This window comes from Triticum dicoccoides, chromosome 4A (assembly GCF_002162155.2).
Source record: "Triticum dicoccoides isolate Atlit2015 ecotype Zavitan chromosome 4A, WEW_v2.0, whole genome shotgun sequence".
NCBI classification, from domain to species: Eukaryota; Viridiplantae; Streptophyta; class Magnoliopsida; order Poales; family Poaceae; genus Triticum; species Triticum dicoccoides.
Window position 1 is genome coordinate 741295907 of NC_041386.1, and position 18323 is coordinate 741314229.

The 18323-nt window shown below is 47.6% G+C and overlaps 1 pseudogene; it reads right to left on the reverse strand.

Moving 5' to 3' along the window:
- Window positions 1–4180: 4180 nt before the first annotated feature.
- On the reverse strand, window positions 4181–10019 carry LOC119284373 (annotated as a pseudogene).
- Window positions 10020–18323: the final 8304 nt, after the last annotated feature.

Consider the following 18323-nt stretch of genomic DNA (forward strand, 5'->3'; position numbering starts at 1 on the left):
CATGTAGCGACTGTAGTCATCAACTATCAACAAGAAATACTTGTTACCTGCGGGTGTAGTTGGCTCGATCGGGCCACACAGATCGGTGTGCACGAGCTCTAGCGCACGCTCTCCACGGTATGCCGTCGCTTGGGGAAATGGCGCTCGGTGTTGCTTTCCCAGTGCACATCCATCACAATATTCCTCCACGCGGTCGATGACAGGCATGCCGTGCGCCATCTGCTTCGTGGACATGGTCCGGAGCGCGCGGAAGTGCAGATGACCCATACGTGCGTGCCACCTCTGGTTGCATCATCGCCCTGGGCCATCAGACAGGCCGGGGCGTCGATGGTCAGCTGCCTTGTGTACAGCCGACTGCTTGACCGTCTGACGCGGGCAAGGGTTTGATGCGCTGGGTCGCGGATAGCCATCATGCCACCCTCGATGGTGATGGAACAACCGCCCTCATCCAGCTGTCCCACTGAGATGATGTTGCTTCGCAGGCTCGGGATGAAGAAGACGCCCACGAGCGCTCGCTGGTTCCCGCTCTGGTAGCGAAAAACGACCGACCCGCGACCTCAGATGGCAACATGCGACCCGTTGCCGAACTTGACCGTGCCATGCACGCTCTCATCGAGCAATGAGAACACGGTTCTATCCCCGGTCATGTGGCTTGAGGCACTAGTATCAAAGTACTAGAGGCCCTCGGGCGAGGGGACAGGGATCACCTTCTCTTCATTGAGAAAGACGGCTTGTCACGCCACGATCTCCGACGTGGTGACGGTGGTGACCACGGCCATGAGCAGTCCCTGATCGTGATCATCGCCCGCCTGGACCAGATTCTCCTGCTCGTTTCTCCCCTTCTGCTGCTGTTCCCGAAGCCATGTCCGGCACTCCTTCTTCCAGTGTCCTGGTATCCCGCAGTGATGGCATTTTCCCTTTTTCTTCTTGCCGCCGGAGACGCCCGCAACCGAGCCCGACGCGCCCTTGCCGCCGCCAGGCTGCTTGGCCTTGGTGGGTGACTTGTTCTTGCCGGCGTTGCCGCCGCCACCGCCTGATGATGAGCCTCCGCCGCCGCCCACCTTCTCGCGGGCCAGTCACTCCCCATGAGTAAGCAGGAGGCGCCCGACATTGTGTGATCCATCGTCAAGCTCGTAGTGGTCCTCGCAGGCAGAGAGGCGGCCGACGAGCTCCTCGATAGTCATGGTTATCAGATCGATCAGAGACTCGATTGCCATGGCCATCGGGCGGTACCGCCGCGGCACCACGCGGAGGAATTTCTGGACCGCCTTGTGCTCGGTGACCGCGTCGCCGTACAGCTCCAGATCGGCGACTAGGGCCGAAAGCCGCAGCCTGAAATCCTCGACGGACTCACCGTCCTTGAACCTGCGATCTTCGAACTCCCGCCGGCGCACCTGCGCCTTGGCCTCGGGGCGCGCTCCCTGCCCATGAGCATGGTCTTGATTGTCTCCCACGCCTTCTTCGCCGTGTCCTTGGCAGCCAGCACGCGCAGCATCTCCGGCGGGACGCCGTGAGGAGGATCTGCAGCGCACGCCGATCGTCGTTCTCGTCGGCAGCGTCGTCGATCACCGCATACCAGACGCGGGTGACTTGCAGCTTGACCTGCATCACAAGTGCCCACTCCTGGTAATTGGTGCGGGTGAGCATCATCGACGCCTCTGAGTCCTCTCGCACGACACGCTCCACCATGCGGTACTCGCCGCTGCCGTCGCCGGTGAGGCGAGCGAGCGGCGCCTTGGATGAAGGCGTCCTCGGCGACGACTTGCCGCCGCCCTTGTTCTTTCCGTCCGATTCGTCGCCAAACATGTCCACGGCGGATCAAAAACCGCCGTTGCTCCGAGGATCAAACACCCGTCGCTCTGATGCCAAATGTCGCTGTCTAGCCGATCGAGAGGAAGAGATCAGAGAAAGGAAGAGAACTGTTGTTTTGCGCCGGGCAGGACTCCCCAGCTTTTCCGTTGTTCTATTCATCTAATTATTGTGTTTACAAACGACCTAGCTAACTAACCCGACCAGCCCGCTGCGATCCGGAGTTGCCGCGCCATCCCACGACCTCCATATCGCTCGCGTGCCACGCTGACCGGGAAAACCAGAACAGAAAACAAAAAAACGGGCGATCGTGCGAGGACACGGCCCGCACTCTACTTCTACGTGCATGCTGTATGTGGACATCACATCAGCGGCCATGCAATGCTTATTCTAATCAAAGCAAACTAGAAGACACACAAGTGTGATGGAGCTTAGGTCAACAGTGGTTCCAACTTTTTGGAGAAGACAATATCTCAGGAGGCGGTGCAAATAGCGTAAACGTTGTGGAATGCACTTTCTGTGTCACCATGCCATTATCTTTCAAATCACTAAGGATGTGTTTGCTTACTCGCATTGATTTTAGTCATTTTTGCATCTGTTGGACCTGTTTGAGGGTATGTAGGCTCTGGGCCATGTTCTGCATATTGTTTGGTACCTGACGTTTGGTTGCCTGCACATGTGCTTTAGTGGTGATCACATGCAAATCAGTCCTGAGGTGTTGCAACCTACTCTGTAGCGCCAGCCACGTGCTCCCTTTGCTACACCGTGACTGCTTTTTGACTGAGCATGCGCGTGCATGTGGATTGTGGCCGACGCTAGCTGGACCTCGGCAAGAAGGTGGCAGCGTCTACGGAACACAAAAAGGAAAACATGTGAGGGCCAACGCCTAACCAGATAAACTATGGCGGCAGGAGCTTACCAGTCTCGGTCCCCAGGAGCTTACCATGATGACGGAGGCAAAGAGCTCGACAACCATGGCGGCAGCAGGCACTTGGCTCGACAAGGTGGATCCAATGTTGTATCAAGGAGATATATGACACTAGTAGAAAAAAGGTCAAATGTGAGACACATTAGTCCCGGTTTGCATTTGAGCCGGCACTAATGTGTCCATTAGTGCCGGTTCAAATGGCTAGGCGGGAGGAGATCTTTAGTACCGGTTCAGTTCGAACCTTTAGTACCGGTTTGCATTTGAGCTGACTGTGAGTTTGATGTATTAATTCGTAGCTAGCCAACAAAGGATGAATAAAACATTATGAGCAATAACCATGGATATCTTACCCCGCAAAAAAAACATGGATATCCTGTACCTGCAGTGTTAACTGTGTATGTACATAGCATTCTTGATAGAATACCTACGTATGGCAGAATAGCAGCTATACACTGTTGAGTCTCCACGTTGGCCATGGGCCTGGCCAGACTTGTTTACTACACTGGACAAATTTCCAGGGGCTCGCATGTTTCATATGAACTTTTTCTACATGTATTAAAAATGTTTCAAAGTCTAATGAAAAAATATTTAACAAGTATTTACAAAATGTTCAAGCATGGGTTGGATAAAAAGGTTTATCATATATTTGAAAAATGTTTAATGTGTATCAAACAAAAATGTTCAAAATGAATATAAAAAATATACAGGGTGTATAATTTTTTTAACATGTATTTGTTAAAATAAAAAGAACAAACAGAAATGAAAAAAATATAAAAACCAAAATAAAAACCAGTCAAAACCGTAAAATAAGAAAACGAAAAAGAAAAAAAAACACATTGAACATTCCCAAAACATATGAAAAGCAAAAAGAAAAACAGGAAGAAAACCGGAAGAAAAGATAACAGAGAAATCAAACAGATTAACACCGAAAACAGATAGAAAAGGACCAAAAACATAAAAGAATACAAAACGCGTGAAAAGTTCTGAAAGTGGTTCACCTCGGTCAATAGAGCCTTTTCTAAGATCATGCGATTGGACCGGACCACTGAAGGAAACCATTGAGACAAAGCTATGTCTCATCTCACAGAAGGCGAAAGGTTTTGTGCTCTATTGGTACATACTGCAGTCTTCTGGCATGTAGCGCACACCTTGGAGACGGCATTATATTTTTTTCTTTTGAGGAAATTATGGTTTTCCATTGATTCGTGCCCTCTCTCCCTGGTTTTAGAGTAGACAGAGGGGCAGCGATTACAAACATTTAGGCAGAATCCATTATGCAATAGTTTGAATTGTAAACTGAACTATAAACTAAACGTCCAATGCAAGCCAAGAGGTATCAACCCATCCAGTGAGCAGCGGCATGCCGACAGGAGCTAGATGTCTACAATTCACGTCACAGCAAGGCATGAATTGACATAACTAGCACAGACAGGCAGCTCACCATCAGATGCTGCATTTTACTTTCTGGCGTTTCGATTGCGATCCCGTCAACCAATCGACGCAATCATCCCTGCTTCCTTCAGGATGCGCAAGCTGCCACTTGAACACACGTTTTTTCCATTCTCCGATCAGTGGACTTTCTGACTTTTGCATAATTCGCATTATGATGTTGCCATTGACCAATGGCTCCAACTTCCACACCTCAATGAGACCTAGATCAGTTATGGAACGCTCAACTCTCATGTACTGCTCTTTCCTCCGATGCAGCTCATCCCGCTGCTGGCTGAGTGTGCCGCCCGCATTTTCAGCTTCTGGATGAAAGATAATGGATATAGCAAGTGCCACCCGCCATAAGTCCTTTATTTCACTAAGTACGACTCCTGCATAAACACGCTTCCATGTGTCCATTGGTATATCATGATATACATCTTCCACCTCCTCCCTGACAGCTCGCGAAGCGACATTCGATTCAAAGAGGAGCACTAGATCAGCAAATTTTCCGCTGGCAACATGCACGTCGAGAACCGATTTAGCAACACATGCTGGCAGCTTTAATGATTCCTGAATAATATAGCTAGTGACAACAATCTTCTTAGATTTTTTATTCAAGTAGAACATCTTTCGGAGGGGAAAAAAGAATGCACTATAGAGGTAAAGCTTTTCCTGTTCACCCGGCAGCATGGGATGAGAAACACTGCTGCGCACAGAAATTGCAAAGTTCCAAGCTGATTCAAGTGTGAAACACAACAGCGATCACAATTGTCAAAAACTGGAGGGCTGCAATTTTTGGGGAAAGCAAGTGCAATATGAAATAGCCCCAGATCACGAATGTAAGACATTGCCTCGGCTGGGTGTTCGCCTGACATCATAAGATCAATCTCCTTCCCAACACGTTCTTTGCTAATCTTGCAACCAAGTGCTAATTTCACCTTTTCGTCTGAGGCAGCTTCTTTCAACCTATCGGATAACGTAAAGTTGAATCTAGCGGCAAATCGAATTGCCCGAAGAACTCTAAGTGGGTCATCCAAGAAGGTAGCTTTGGCATCTAGAGGAGTATCAATAAGGCCCTTGGTGAGATCGTCAATACCTCTTTTAGTAAAATCTTCCACAATGTTGTCGTTGATGTTGAAGAATAAACTATTAATTGTTAGGTCCCTGCGGTGGGCATCTTCTTCAGGAGTGGCGTCCTCCATGGTGGGAATGCCGCTGCTTTCTGCATATCTTTCAGACCTCAAGTTAAAAAAAATCAATTTCTCTGTCGAACATGTACGTCTTAGCAGTTTCCAAGTGCTTGGATTTATCCGGATTGCTGCACAAAAAATATAATATATAATTCAAGTTAAAGAATAGCCCTGGCATCTCAAAAAACATGTGTCGAAGTGTCATAACAGTCACGAGGAGAGGATCAGCATACCAGGGGATAACTTTGGTTCCTCGTTTCTTGTCCCCCTCCCCTATCAACTTTAGGTAGACGTCTACTTTCTCGGAGAAATCCTGGCCCGTGATATTATCAAGGGCAATGTCAATGTCAGTAGGTTGTTTCCCTAGTAGCTTGTCCCGGACCCAGCCACCGGCGACGCGAAGCGTGGTGCCAAGTCGGTAGTGCCGAACGACATCAAGAAGCCGTAGGAAGATCTTCTCCTCTTCCTCTGACAGCTCCAATTTGAGGGTCATTGCCTCCTGGAACTGCTGCAGCAAACCTCACACAGAATCGAGATGGGCGGAGTCGATGGATGGGATGGAGACAGGCAAATTGGTGTCGGCTTCGCTGTCTATTCGCCAGTCGAATTTCCGCATATAAACCCTAACCCTAGATAGTTCCCGACACCACAGGTGTTTGATTGGGGAACGGAAGGGAAACCCTCGTACCTCCGCGGGGTGCACGGAGGAAACCCTACCACGCCAGGGGTTAGGGTCTGTCTTGGGGATCTGCGCTGCCGCCGAATGCGAAGTAGGGTCAGAGGTGGAGCGGGCATTACATAGTACAGGTAAAAAACATGCTTCATGTACTGTGTCCGGTTTTGGGTAGCTTGTGGGTTTCCTATGGTGTTGTACACATACAACGAGCACAACAATGCATGGCTTCGATGTGGACGTACGGCGGCCACCAGCCCAAACACGGGAACATATATAGGCGCTGGGTGCCAAGCGAGGGCCGCCGAGCGTTAGATAGAATGCCCACGAAGCAGCGATAGCGACGCCGGTTGGCCGGTGGAGTATGGCTGTATGAAGCAGGACATTGGCAACAGGGGCCATGGCCAAGCTGCCCGTGGTGCTGTCAAGCATCGGCATGGCGAGCCAAGCAACGGCTAGCGATCGAGCCCGGCGAGACATGGCCGGCCATGGCAGCGTTGTCTGCTGACGGAAGTCACCACGATGAGCCGGCGAGGACGTCAACTTCGTTCATCTCTTCCTGTAGTCTGTTGGCGCCGAGTACTAGCCTAGTGCCCTAGCGTCGTCCTGTCGATGCCGGCGAGCTCGATGTCACTGTTGTCTGTGATGTCTGCGACGATCGCCTCGCCACGGCCACCGCCATGGACGACAGATGGGTGGAGAAGTAGAAGGTAAAAGTGATGGCCGAGATGGCGAGCAGTAATCAGTGGAGATGCACCGGCATCACCGAGAAGATGGCCGTGATAGCCTTGCGATCTTTTCCGATACAAGGCACCACCCTTCAGGTACTCGTCAACGCCGAGTCGACGGCTTCCCAGAGCTCATTGGCCTCGAACGTCCACTCCATCATGGTCGCCCACATGGTGTAATTTCCGCAGTCGAATTCGGATACGGGGATCTTGCCGGAGCAAGAATTACTTTAGCCGAGTACTCTGCTAGCTGCTTGGTCTTGTCTTTGTTGTCGTCTGACATGATCTCCCGTTATTAAAAGATCAACCTAGCTCTAGATACCAATTGTTGGCCCTTCTTGATGCCGAGTACTTTTCAATGACGGCAATGACCGACGACGAACGACAATGACAAACAAAGCTCGCTAACGAACTCGATGAAGTGTTTTACGCCGAGTTGCACCGTAGTACAAAGCTGGCCACCTGATGCCAAATCGATCCTTGTACCTTGTACGTGTATAGCACTTCTATCTGCAATCGATCAACAAACTGAATGGATCCCGGAGCTCTTATTCCCACGCACTGACCAAGTCTGTGCTCCTGATGATTCTCTGGAGAGTATGGCATGGACATAATGAGCTTACTCATGACAAGCCTTTTCCATCTGTGGAAGAATCCCGGCGGTTCTTATGCAGTTACCTGGCAAGTTTATTGCAGGTCAAGAACCAGTCTACTGAGCAAATTATCAGAGGAAAAGGTGTACTGAATGGACCGGCCCCGGCTGTAGTTTCACATATAACACATGCTACAACCAATAGTTGGGAGGGGCCACCTGCTGGCAATGCTGAAGCTGAATATTGATGGGTCATACAATGAGAGTACAAGGGTGGCAGGGGCGGGTATGATTCTCCGTGACGACTATGGACGAATTGTTTTCTCTTCCTGCCGTTTTCTTAGTTGTCGCGGATCAGCACTTGAGGCGGAACTAAGTGCCTGTATGGATGGCATGTCCCTTGCACTAGAGTGGAGTCAGCAGGATGTCCTTGTTGAAACAGATTCTGTGGAGGTCGCTAAGATGATTAATAATCCATCTCGAGATATCTCACAGCTGGGTCATCTAGTTGAGCACGTGAAGCATCTCATGAACCAAGGGAGGCGTTTTGTTGTCAACAAAATCTCCCGGAAAATGAACCAAGTGAGCGATCTGCTTGCTTGTTTTGGTCGTCTAGAGGAACGAACAGTAGTTTGGTTAGGATCAGGGCCCGATGAAATATTAGACCTCATCCTACGGAATTGTAATGTGACTATTATTAATCGATACAATCCATTTACCCCGCAAAAAAAAACTTGACTGATCGTCTAGCTAGTTTCACCTATACGGCGCAACACAAGAATCGATTTGATTGCCACACGCATGTCTCATCTGTGTTGTTTTCTTTTTTCGAGGGGAAAACCTGTTGCCATCTTATTAACTAGAAACAACTGTCTCGTCCACTAATACAAACCGGAGGAAAAGTAAACCAAGTCTGGTAAATCATATTAAGGCAGCCTTCCCTAGATAGACTATGACTATGCGCAGCTCTGTTTGCATAGAGTCTAGCCCACACCACTCGCAATTCATCCATTGATGAAAGATGTCCCTTGATCTCTTCGATGAGGGACCCCAGCCTGGACCTGTTCAACTCTTCGCGCGTCAACTCTTGCATGGCGCCTTTGTTGTCCGTTTCCAAGATCATCTGCCGTGCGCCCATCTCCACCGCTAGCTGAACACCTCGCCGTCAAGCAAGCAGCTCAGCATGACCAGGGTCAGAAACCGAAGGGAAAAAGAAAAAAAAGATGCTCCTCCCAAGAACACTCCATGGTGATCGCGGACGACCGCTCCGCCGCCGCCTGACCCATCGGTCTTTGTCGTGGCTCCCTCAGTATTGACCTTCAGCCAACCTTGGTCAGGAGGGCACCACGGCTCCGGTGGTTTTCCTCCCTTTGTGGATGCCGGTGAAAAGCGTGAGCCTCGGCCCACTCATCCAATAGCCTCCATACACGCTCGACCTGAGATCACGCATCTTCAAAGGACTTGCCATCTCTTGTATCATTTCGAGCAAGCCGCATGTGATATAGTATCATGATCATGACTGCTTTATTGCCTTCCATGGCCTTACCAAACCAGTCTAGAATCCGTAGCTTGAGTTCCAGCTGCGTCTGCGAAGCCCCAATCGCTGGTGAGCCAAAAAAATAGTCACCTCTTGCTTCATTTACCAGAGGCCAGCAGTAACTGGCGCATGGGCAGAACCAAAAGCGATGCAAAACTGTCTCCTCCCTCTCGCAAACTAGGCCTACAACCACAGACTTGATGAAGTTACAAGGTGGTGGTTACATATATATACTAGTAGTTAGCCAGCCTATACCTAAATCTATTAGGTGACTGAGTCCTAGTCCGAGCCGGCTAGGAGACGGGGACGTGTTTAACTCCAACAATCACCCCTTCTGCCTAAACACAACGTCGTTATGTTACAGCTCCGACGCCGATCCTTCTTCGCATCTCAAAGAAATTTCGATCCAAAGCCTTGGTTAGGACGGCCGCCAGCTGAATCTTTAGTGCAATCGTAGTTCACCTTCATCTTACCTTGTTCCGTGCGATCCTTCATTTAATGATACAGTGCATGCTCTTGTCATGCTGCACTAGATTCTTGGGTAGAAAAGTTGTAGACTCACTGTCCACATTGAGCATCACTGTTTCCAGATCTCGATTTCTGATATCATTGTGTAGCCTTCTTAGCCACACACCTCGACACTCTGCTTCACTTGAAGTAGATTTCACCACTTCATGCTTTCGTGATATCCAACCTACTATGCTTCCGCCAAGGGAATATGCTACGCCCGAGGTACCCTTACGGTCGTCAACAACTCTTTCCTTGTAACTACCACTATAGCCGAGTAGTTTCACTATCTCATTCTTGCTCAACTCAAGACGAGGTTCCATTGAAGCGGCATATTTCATGCCACAACTTTCAAGTGCCTTCCTTGTTTTATGCCTCCTGGTATAGTGTGATCCCTTTCGGCTTTTGTTGTACCTCTATCCCGAGGTAGTAACTCAAAAGATCTAGATCGTCCATCTTGAAAAGCTCCTTCATTTCTAGTTTGAACTTTGCACTCACCTCTTCATCTGCTCCAGTTATCAATAGGTCGTCGACGTAGATGACAAGTAGTAGACGATCCTTTTCTTCACCTCTCTTGTACATTGCATGCTCTAGTGGAGCTTCCTCAAATCCAAAAGAAATCATCGTCTGATCAAGTTTGATGTTCCATGCCCGAAGGTGTTGCCGTAGCCTATTCAAGAATTTACGGAACTTCAGTACTTTGTGCTCTTCGTCCTCTTTAATAATCCCAGTGGTTGGTCACATAAGTGTCTCCTTATAACTCTCCGTTCAGAAACATTGTTTTTACATCCATGTGATGTATCTTTCATGATTCTTGAGCCGCAAGAGCGATGATTAATCACACCATTTCCATCTTTGCAATGGAACGAACACTTTTTCGAAGTTCACACCTTCCTCTTGCATGTAATATTTAGCTACTAGCCTTTCTTTGTGCTGCACACAATTCCCTTCGGCATCATTCTTGACCTTGAATTCCCACTTGAGATCCATGGCTTTTTCATTGTTGGGAAGATCCACAAGCTCCCATGCATTATTGTCGTGAGTTGACCCCAACTTCTCTTGCATAGATTGATGCCAACAATCTTATGTATTTGCGTCCTGGAATTTTGCCTGTTTCACGGTGCTAAGAGGTAGCTGGGAAACTGCATAACCTGCAACCAGGAGTCATTGCAAGCATGTGTAATGTGTTAGTGCTCTTACCTGCAAAAATATTGTGTTAGTGCTCTGAAGACTGCAGCTAATCTTTTCAGGTTTAGCCGAAGAATGGAGATAATCTTACCAATGCCTGAAGGATGCCCTATTGTTGCTTATATAGCTTTGATTCTTTTCATGTTTTGTATCCACTATCTGAGAGTTTGTTACCATGTCGCGCATGAGTTGTTATCCTAATTCGGAGATGCTTTTGTCTTCTATGTATGTGTGGCTGGACGATTTACCTATCTTTTTGTAGGGGATTCTTTTTTTTCCTTTTTTGAGGGGATTTCCTCCCTACGGGATGGAGGTTGTATTTGTCTAATGAACAGGTTATGTTTTTCCGGTCAGAAAAGAGAAGAGATGGAGCGAAATGCGAACTGGTCTCTGCATTTTGATTTCAATAGGACTCCTTACAAGCGTTCTTTCTATATATTGTTATCTAAAAATAAACAAGCTGTGGACGCCCCCAGCCGAGATTCTCCAGGAACCCACTGCATGCTGTGGTTTCTTTCTTGACCCGTGGGAAACATGTAATTTGCCTTCACTGACCAGCCTCCACTCGAGATGGGTCATGGGCTGGACTTGGTTACTACACTAGACAAATATTTCCAGGGCTTGGGCTAATGTTATTGTCATGGATAGTACCATACATTCATTGCACTCATTCCCAAGTACCGAAGAATTGGGGTAATTTCGATCAATCAGTTTGTGCAATCTCCCTTTTTATGTTTGGATGGTATGTCAGCAATGACATCCAGATCATTGACAACCCGTTAAGGCGGTGGCAGTGGCCATTCGGTGGTATAGGGACCTCGGGTAATTTTTATTATGTTTGTAATGGTTTCTTCTTCTGGTTAATCTTTATAATAGTTCTACATCTTTTTTTGTGCAAAAAGGATGATAAGCATAATTGCTTTCTTCTAATTTGCTTCAAATATTTTCCTTTTCAGTTTCTTTTTTCTTTTACATTTCTTTTTTCCCTGGACCACACCTACATGAAAAAAAGAAAGGTGAGCAGAGAGCAGCAAGCGAGCCGGCATGCGAGAGGACCACACCTACTGCTTGTGGGCCGGCCCAAACCTCGTCAAGAAGTATAAAGTAAAACAACACTGAAAAGACCACGGGGAAAACTGCATTGCCAAAAGTAAAAAAGATATGAGTGTGCCAAATCGATCATACTGTTAACTCGACCCACATGAAGATAGATGTTTTGGCTACATTGTGGCAGCAGGCGGAAGCACAGCTGGAATGAAAACAACTAGCAAGCTATTACTTCTTCCTCTTGCTCCATCTCATTCTTGTAGCCTATGCAAGATCTAATAGCATGCAAGTTGATAGGCTTTTGCCCAAAAAAAGTCTTAACAGCACCAACCTTTTCCACTAGAGTTATACGGAGATGGACTGTGGGAGCCGCTCAAACTCGTTGGGTGATCACCATTCTTCAAAATACGATGTCTTTTAATCAGAACACTCTCACTCTTCTTCAGTATGCTCTGGCTCTTCTTCATGTTGCTCCGACCCTTCTTCAGACTGCTCCAACTCTTGTTCAGATTGCTCCAGCTCTTCTCTAGAATGCTCCGACTCTTCTTCAGAATGCTGCAGCTGTGGGACTTGCGCATATTGAATATGGCAAAACAAACGTACAGTTAACAAACATGAAACAGAGTTGGTTAAAACGTACTTCCTCTGTTCACTATAAGATGTTTTGGACATTTCAGTATAGACTACATACGGACTGAAATTAGTGAACACAAGCACACTAAAACGTGTCGACTCATAAAGAAGTTAAAACATCTTATATTTTGTGAATGGAGGGAGTACATGTTAAGTGTAAACCCATGTGTGCTAGATAACCAGAAGAAAAACTTCTGTTTTGGCAGATGACGGGGTTTCCAAATCGATAGAGTTACTAAGTTCCCAGGAATTGAAGCCCTGGCAGCCGCTGGCCACGGCCTTCTCCCGCGTACCCTGTGTCGCTCGCATGTGACGGCCCGCAGAAGAAACCCTAGCCACCACGATCTTTCCCCTCTCCTCTGGGTCTCTCTTCTGGCGGCAATTCGCTCCCAGCTTCGGCAACAGCCTCCTGGTGGGTCCTCTACACCCTCCACCGCCCCCGTCCAGCCCCCCTCGCTCACACAGGATAGGCCATGACAGAAGGGATGGCACGGCGGACAAGCCGCGGCGACAGGGAGCACGCTCGATTAAGGTGAGCTTACGACGGCGTAGGGGATGGAGGAATCCGAGGAGGAGCAGTGGAGGGCGGACAAGGGCAGCGTGGGGCCACGTTTGCAGGAGGGGCGACGCTACCCTGAATAGAAGGGGAAAATCACTCGAGCGTTGTCTCCCCAGTTGTGCTTCTTTCAGCCAATGTGGAAAGGAATGTCGGCGGCTCTTCTGTTGTTGGCTCTTCGCCTGGCTGCGCCTGCTGATGCGGCAGGGAGTTCTGTTGCGTCATCTGTTGTTGGTGTTTTTCCTCTACTCCTGTAGTTTTCTGTTACAATATTTGATAGTAGTTTTTTTTTTTACTGTTGTGGCTGTTCGTGGTACTGGTGGCAGAAACTCATTTGTCTATTCCGTGCATATTATTTCAGATGGTCAGATGGCTTGAAGAGGCGTAGGCTGCGGTGGCCGCATTTGTTTGGATGCCTTCGTTGTTTCATGTGATTTTTTTTAATGTTTCATGTCTGGTCTTGGACCAAAGGTCTTTTAATGTATGTTCATATGTACTACGTCTAGCAAGGTCTGAGTTCAATTGTTTGGAGTTCCTTTAATGTTTTGTCCAATGGATCTGTATCCCATCGTGCAGGTGTGGTGGGCATCCCGGCAGACAGAATCAACCATCCAAGCGCGGCTGGCAACCACGGAAGCTGATCGTACTGACCGCTCCAGAGGAACTGCTATTTCCACGTAGGGGTCTGTAGCACATAGGCCTTGTACAATGTAAGGTGCTTAGGAAAGGTGTTTAGATACATAAATCAGATTTTTCTTAAGCACCAATGCTTATTTGTACAACATAAACGCTTAACTAAGTTTCAGAAAAATTCGGTTTATTTTTCTAAGCACCCCCTAAGCATATCCTATTGTACAAGGCCTTACATGGACCATTAAAAAAACATCACATGGCAAGACTGAATACACGTGATTACAAAGCAGTTCACATAACCATCACAAGTTGACACCAAGACTGAGGCGTGTAAAAACAGAATAGCCACTTGCCAAACAACTCGATCTTCGTGAGGCCCAAATACCGCCTCCTATAAGATCCAGCACAAGCGCCACCGAAAGGACACACCAGCAGCATCAGCATACCGAAAACCCAAAACCCGGTCCAACATGCTCCACAAAATTGACCACTCATAATAACCCACGGTCAAAGAAAAAAAGAAACTCCACAACAAAAAAACGGCGTGGCAAAACGCGCGTGACCCTCTAGTACATTTGAAGGCGGCACGAGCTGTCGGATGGTTGATTGCATATGTTCTGAGTAGCGTACCTGGATGTCCATTAGATGTTAGTAGAGAATACAACGTCAAATGGCGTTTATTTATTTCAAAAAAGAGAGCATTCAAATTACGCAATGAGAAAGAAAAATAAAATAAATAGAGTTAAATGTGGTGAACATTATGGGTTTATCAAAATTTGAATTTAGAAGAACAGTGTGAAATTCCAGATGTTAAGTGTTCTGGGTAAGGTAATATGAAACCAAATATTCTCGCACATAAATGGCATTCAAAATAAAATATAAGAAAGTCAAGAGTAGTCACATCAGATTTGTGGTCAGTTGAAGAAGAGAGAAAAAAAGCAGGTTGTAAACTTGCATGCAACTGTAGCATGAGCTTCAAAAAACTTTGTGACTGAGTGAGATGGGCCAAGTATTAATGACTTGGTATGTATCAATATATAACTATCATATATGTGTGGTAAAAAATTGTCTTTGGATGATGTGGGAATGGGATAGAACCTGCAGCTGGCCTTGTTATTCGTTGTTAGAATAAATCCGAGGCACACCGTCGATCATCCGAGGACCAAGCAATCACACGAGCACAACACCAAGATTTGTTAACGAGGTTCACCGATATGGCTACATCCCCGGGCCTGACTACGGGCGCTCCTCTCCGTGACACCGTCACAATACCGTACCCAGTCGCCCTGGACACCGGCACATGCCGCCGGCTTCCCCTGCGTTCCGGTGCTATTAGTTGGCATAGGTTACATCGTGTGTCTACCCCCGCTATATATGAGAGGCCTAGGATACAATTGTCCTACTAGAACACGACTCCACATCCTATGTAAACACAATACAATTCATAGTCCAACTGTAACCTACCTTGTACACTATATTCGACACAACACCAACAAACTCCACCTTGGCGTCAAACTTCCATGTACATTGGACTTGAGCTTATCCCGTGAGCACCACTGCTACTCCAAAGACTCCATATGACTCCACCTGCAACTTGTAGTCCCTTCTTTTCTTGACCACGGTCAACACTCGAGCAAAATTAAGTTCCTCATTACTCTAGTTTGTGCTCCCAACTTTCAGAGTATCCGTCCAATGCCATCACACACCGACCACTGACCTGCGTGAAAGTGAACAACTCACATATTGGGTGACACACATTAGAGTTTCCTGAACTCAACATCACCGCTCTTTCTTGACCGCCTGTCTGAAACTTGAAGGAATTTCACCATTGCTTGTAGTCATCCCGAGTCAAATTCGCAGTTGTCACATCACATGTATGACCACCAGAGCCCTGGCCCGTCTCCATGTCCCGCGCTATCGCACGCCTCGCCGCTATTACTGCGTCGAGCCTCCGCTGTCCCGGTCGAGTCTCAAGGGTCGCGAACCCACACCACTCAACCCCCACTGCAGAGTACCACTGATCATGACCGACCGATGACGAGTTTCACGCTTCCATCAGAGCACTGGGCTCCAATCCGGACTACGTGTCACCCGCTTTTTCCTTCCCGCTGAATAGGCTTCGATTCTCTGGATCCTTACACCGTAGCCCCTCAATCCAGCTCCACCTTCAACATGACTCCGCGGTAGATGATCAGTCCACCCTCGCGCCCCGTCGACTTCAAGCTCTCATGTGTACATCACCTTGAATCAACCCCGCGTCATAGTCTTGTCGAAACCACACAAGCCCTCAGACCCGCGCCACGTGTTTCCACGCCCAAAAAGTCGGTCACCATCAGCATCACGCTCCTATGTCGTCGTCGCCGATCCCATCACCGTTTTCTGTACCAACCGACTCGCGTCGATCCGTCAGACTGTCCAGTTTGACCCAGCCAAACTTATTCGACTGCACAACATGCACCAGACTCCACAAACCTTGTACGCACATCCGATATGACACGCTTGTCCACGCGCCTTCACCACTTGTCCACGTATTCCAAGACGTCTCAGCAAATCAACTCAGAAAGAAGTTCCATGCAAACTGCACAATTCTTCTTCTTTCCTGTCACTATTTGCTATTGCCTCTCCGTGTACCTTATAGCAGAAAAACGGCCGAACTTGATCCAACCAAACTGCTCCCGTGCACACACACACACACATGGTCCTGTAGCCTTTTTTTTTTGGTCTCAAACAAATCTCACTTAACGTGCCAACATCCCAAGTATTAGCATGATCCCACGTGCCTGCCTCTTGGCTTGTGGGCAGCAGCAACGCACAAACATCACACTTGCTGGACAAAGCTCGAGAACCTGCTGTCTTCTTGCTCCCCTCCACGTACGGTCGGCGCCTTGCGCTGCTCCACACTAGCCACAAGTGCTCCACGCTATTGATCGATCGAGATCGATCCGATCTGCTTTCAAGCACTTGACTGATTCCAATTGCTACACGCTGCCTGACACAGATACTTTGCATCGCCAAAATCCCCTCGGTTCCAAGCCGGCCTATACTCGCATGATTTCTTGTCCATCTTGATAACCAGCCAGCCGAACACGCCGAGCAAAAGCCGCAATATCCGATTTTCAACGATGCATCGATCCATCGCCACCGGCAGCTCCTCTAGATCAACAATTCGCAGCCTCCAAACAACGTAACTCATGATACCACTTGTTAGAATAAATTCGAGGCACACCGTCGATCATCCGAGGACCAAGCAATCACACGAGCATGACACCGAGATTTGTTAACGAGGTTCACCGATATGGCTGCATCCCCGGGGCCTGACTACGGGCGCTCCTCCGTTACAATACCGCACCCAGTCGCCCTGGACACCGGCACATGCCGCCGGCTTCCCATGCGTTCCGGTGCAATTATGTCCGCATAGGTTACATCATGTGTCTACCCCCGCTATATATGAGAGGCTTAGGATACAAGTGTCCTACTAGAATATGGCTCCACATCCTATGTAAACATAATACAACTCATAGTCCAACTGTAACCTACCTTGTACACTATATTCGACACAACTCCAACATTCGTCTTGCTCTAAGAGAAATGGAATTTGTCCAAGATGAATACCGGCCTATGCATCCCATCTATTTCAAACAACTGCTTTTTTGCTCAGTTTAATGTTGAATTACTTGGCAAAATGTGATAGATAAAATGAGAATAAACGAGACACGGGATACACATATTTTAACGTGAAAAATCCTTGAAGGAAAACAATCATGAAAGCACAAAGCCCAATTTCATTATGATGAAGTATTACAAGCACGGAACGACATGCCATCTTTAACTGCGACTACATGACGTATCCGCTCGTAGTATGTGTAGCATGAGACCGTGCCATGTCCAACTCGGTAATAAAATTTGGATCATAATTTAACCAAATGTAATGGAGTAGTAAGCCATGGTCCACATCTCGAGGGAAGATAAAGTGCTACAAGCACGGCTACAGGGACGATATTGCGACCGATTTACGCACGACACAAGATCGCAACCATTTATGTCATTCGTTCAGTGGGCCACATTCATTGCTTACGGCTACTGTGTGATTTTCGTGCGTCAAGCATCATCTGCACGGTACTTCCAAAGTGGTACCAACGATGTAGGTATGGTTGGATGGTTAGAGGGACTGTGGTATCCTAGACCATCAGGGTTTAAATTCTGGTGCTCGTATTTATTCCTGAATTTATTTCAGGATTTCCGGCTATGCGCATTCAGTGGAAGGAGACGTTCCCATTGACGACGAGGTCACTGCTAGGAAAAAGGCTACTAGCATCGCGGGTACCCGCACTACTAGTATCGCGCTACAGCTAATAGTTAGTAGTAGCGTGGGTGCACCCGCGCTACTACTAACTATGTTATTAGTGGCGTGTGTGCCACCCGCGCTACTACTAACCAAATAGTAGTATCGTGTCTATAATACCAACGCTACTAGTATCCTAAATTAAAAATCAACCAATTCCGTTTTACGTATACAATTCCAGGAAAACACAATAATGACCACTGCTCTGGCTCCTATTTCATGGTTAACCGGACACCGAAGACAATAAATGAGCCAAAAACCATCATCAAAGAACATACAAGTATGTATGTCACTAACAATTGCAAACAAAAGTTTCTCTTTACTACAGTTGTTGTATCTACTATCACATTTTCTCATTCTACCTGTTGTCACTCCAATAATAAGAAAAATGAAAAGACAAAATAGAGATAATCTGCCGCAATTGCACTTCGGTGTCATGGATTCAGTCTGTCGCTTCAACATCTCATTATCCTGCAGCAATGGAAATTTGACCCAAAATTACCTTTTGCAACTCTTCAAATCTCTTCGT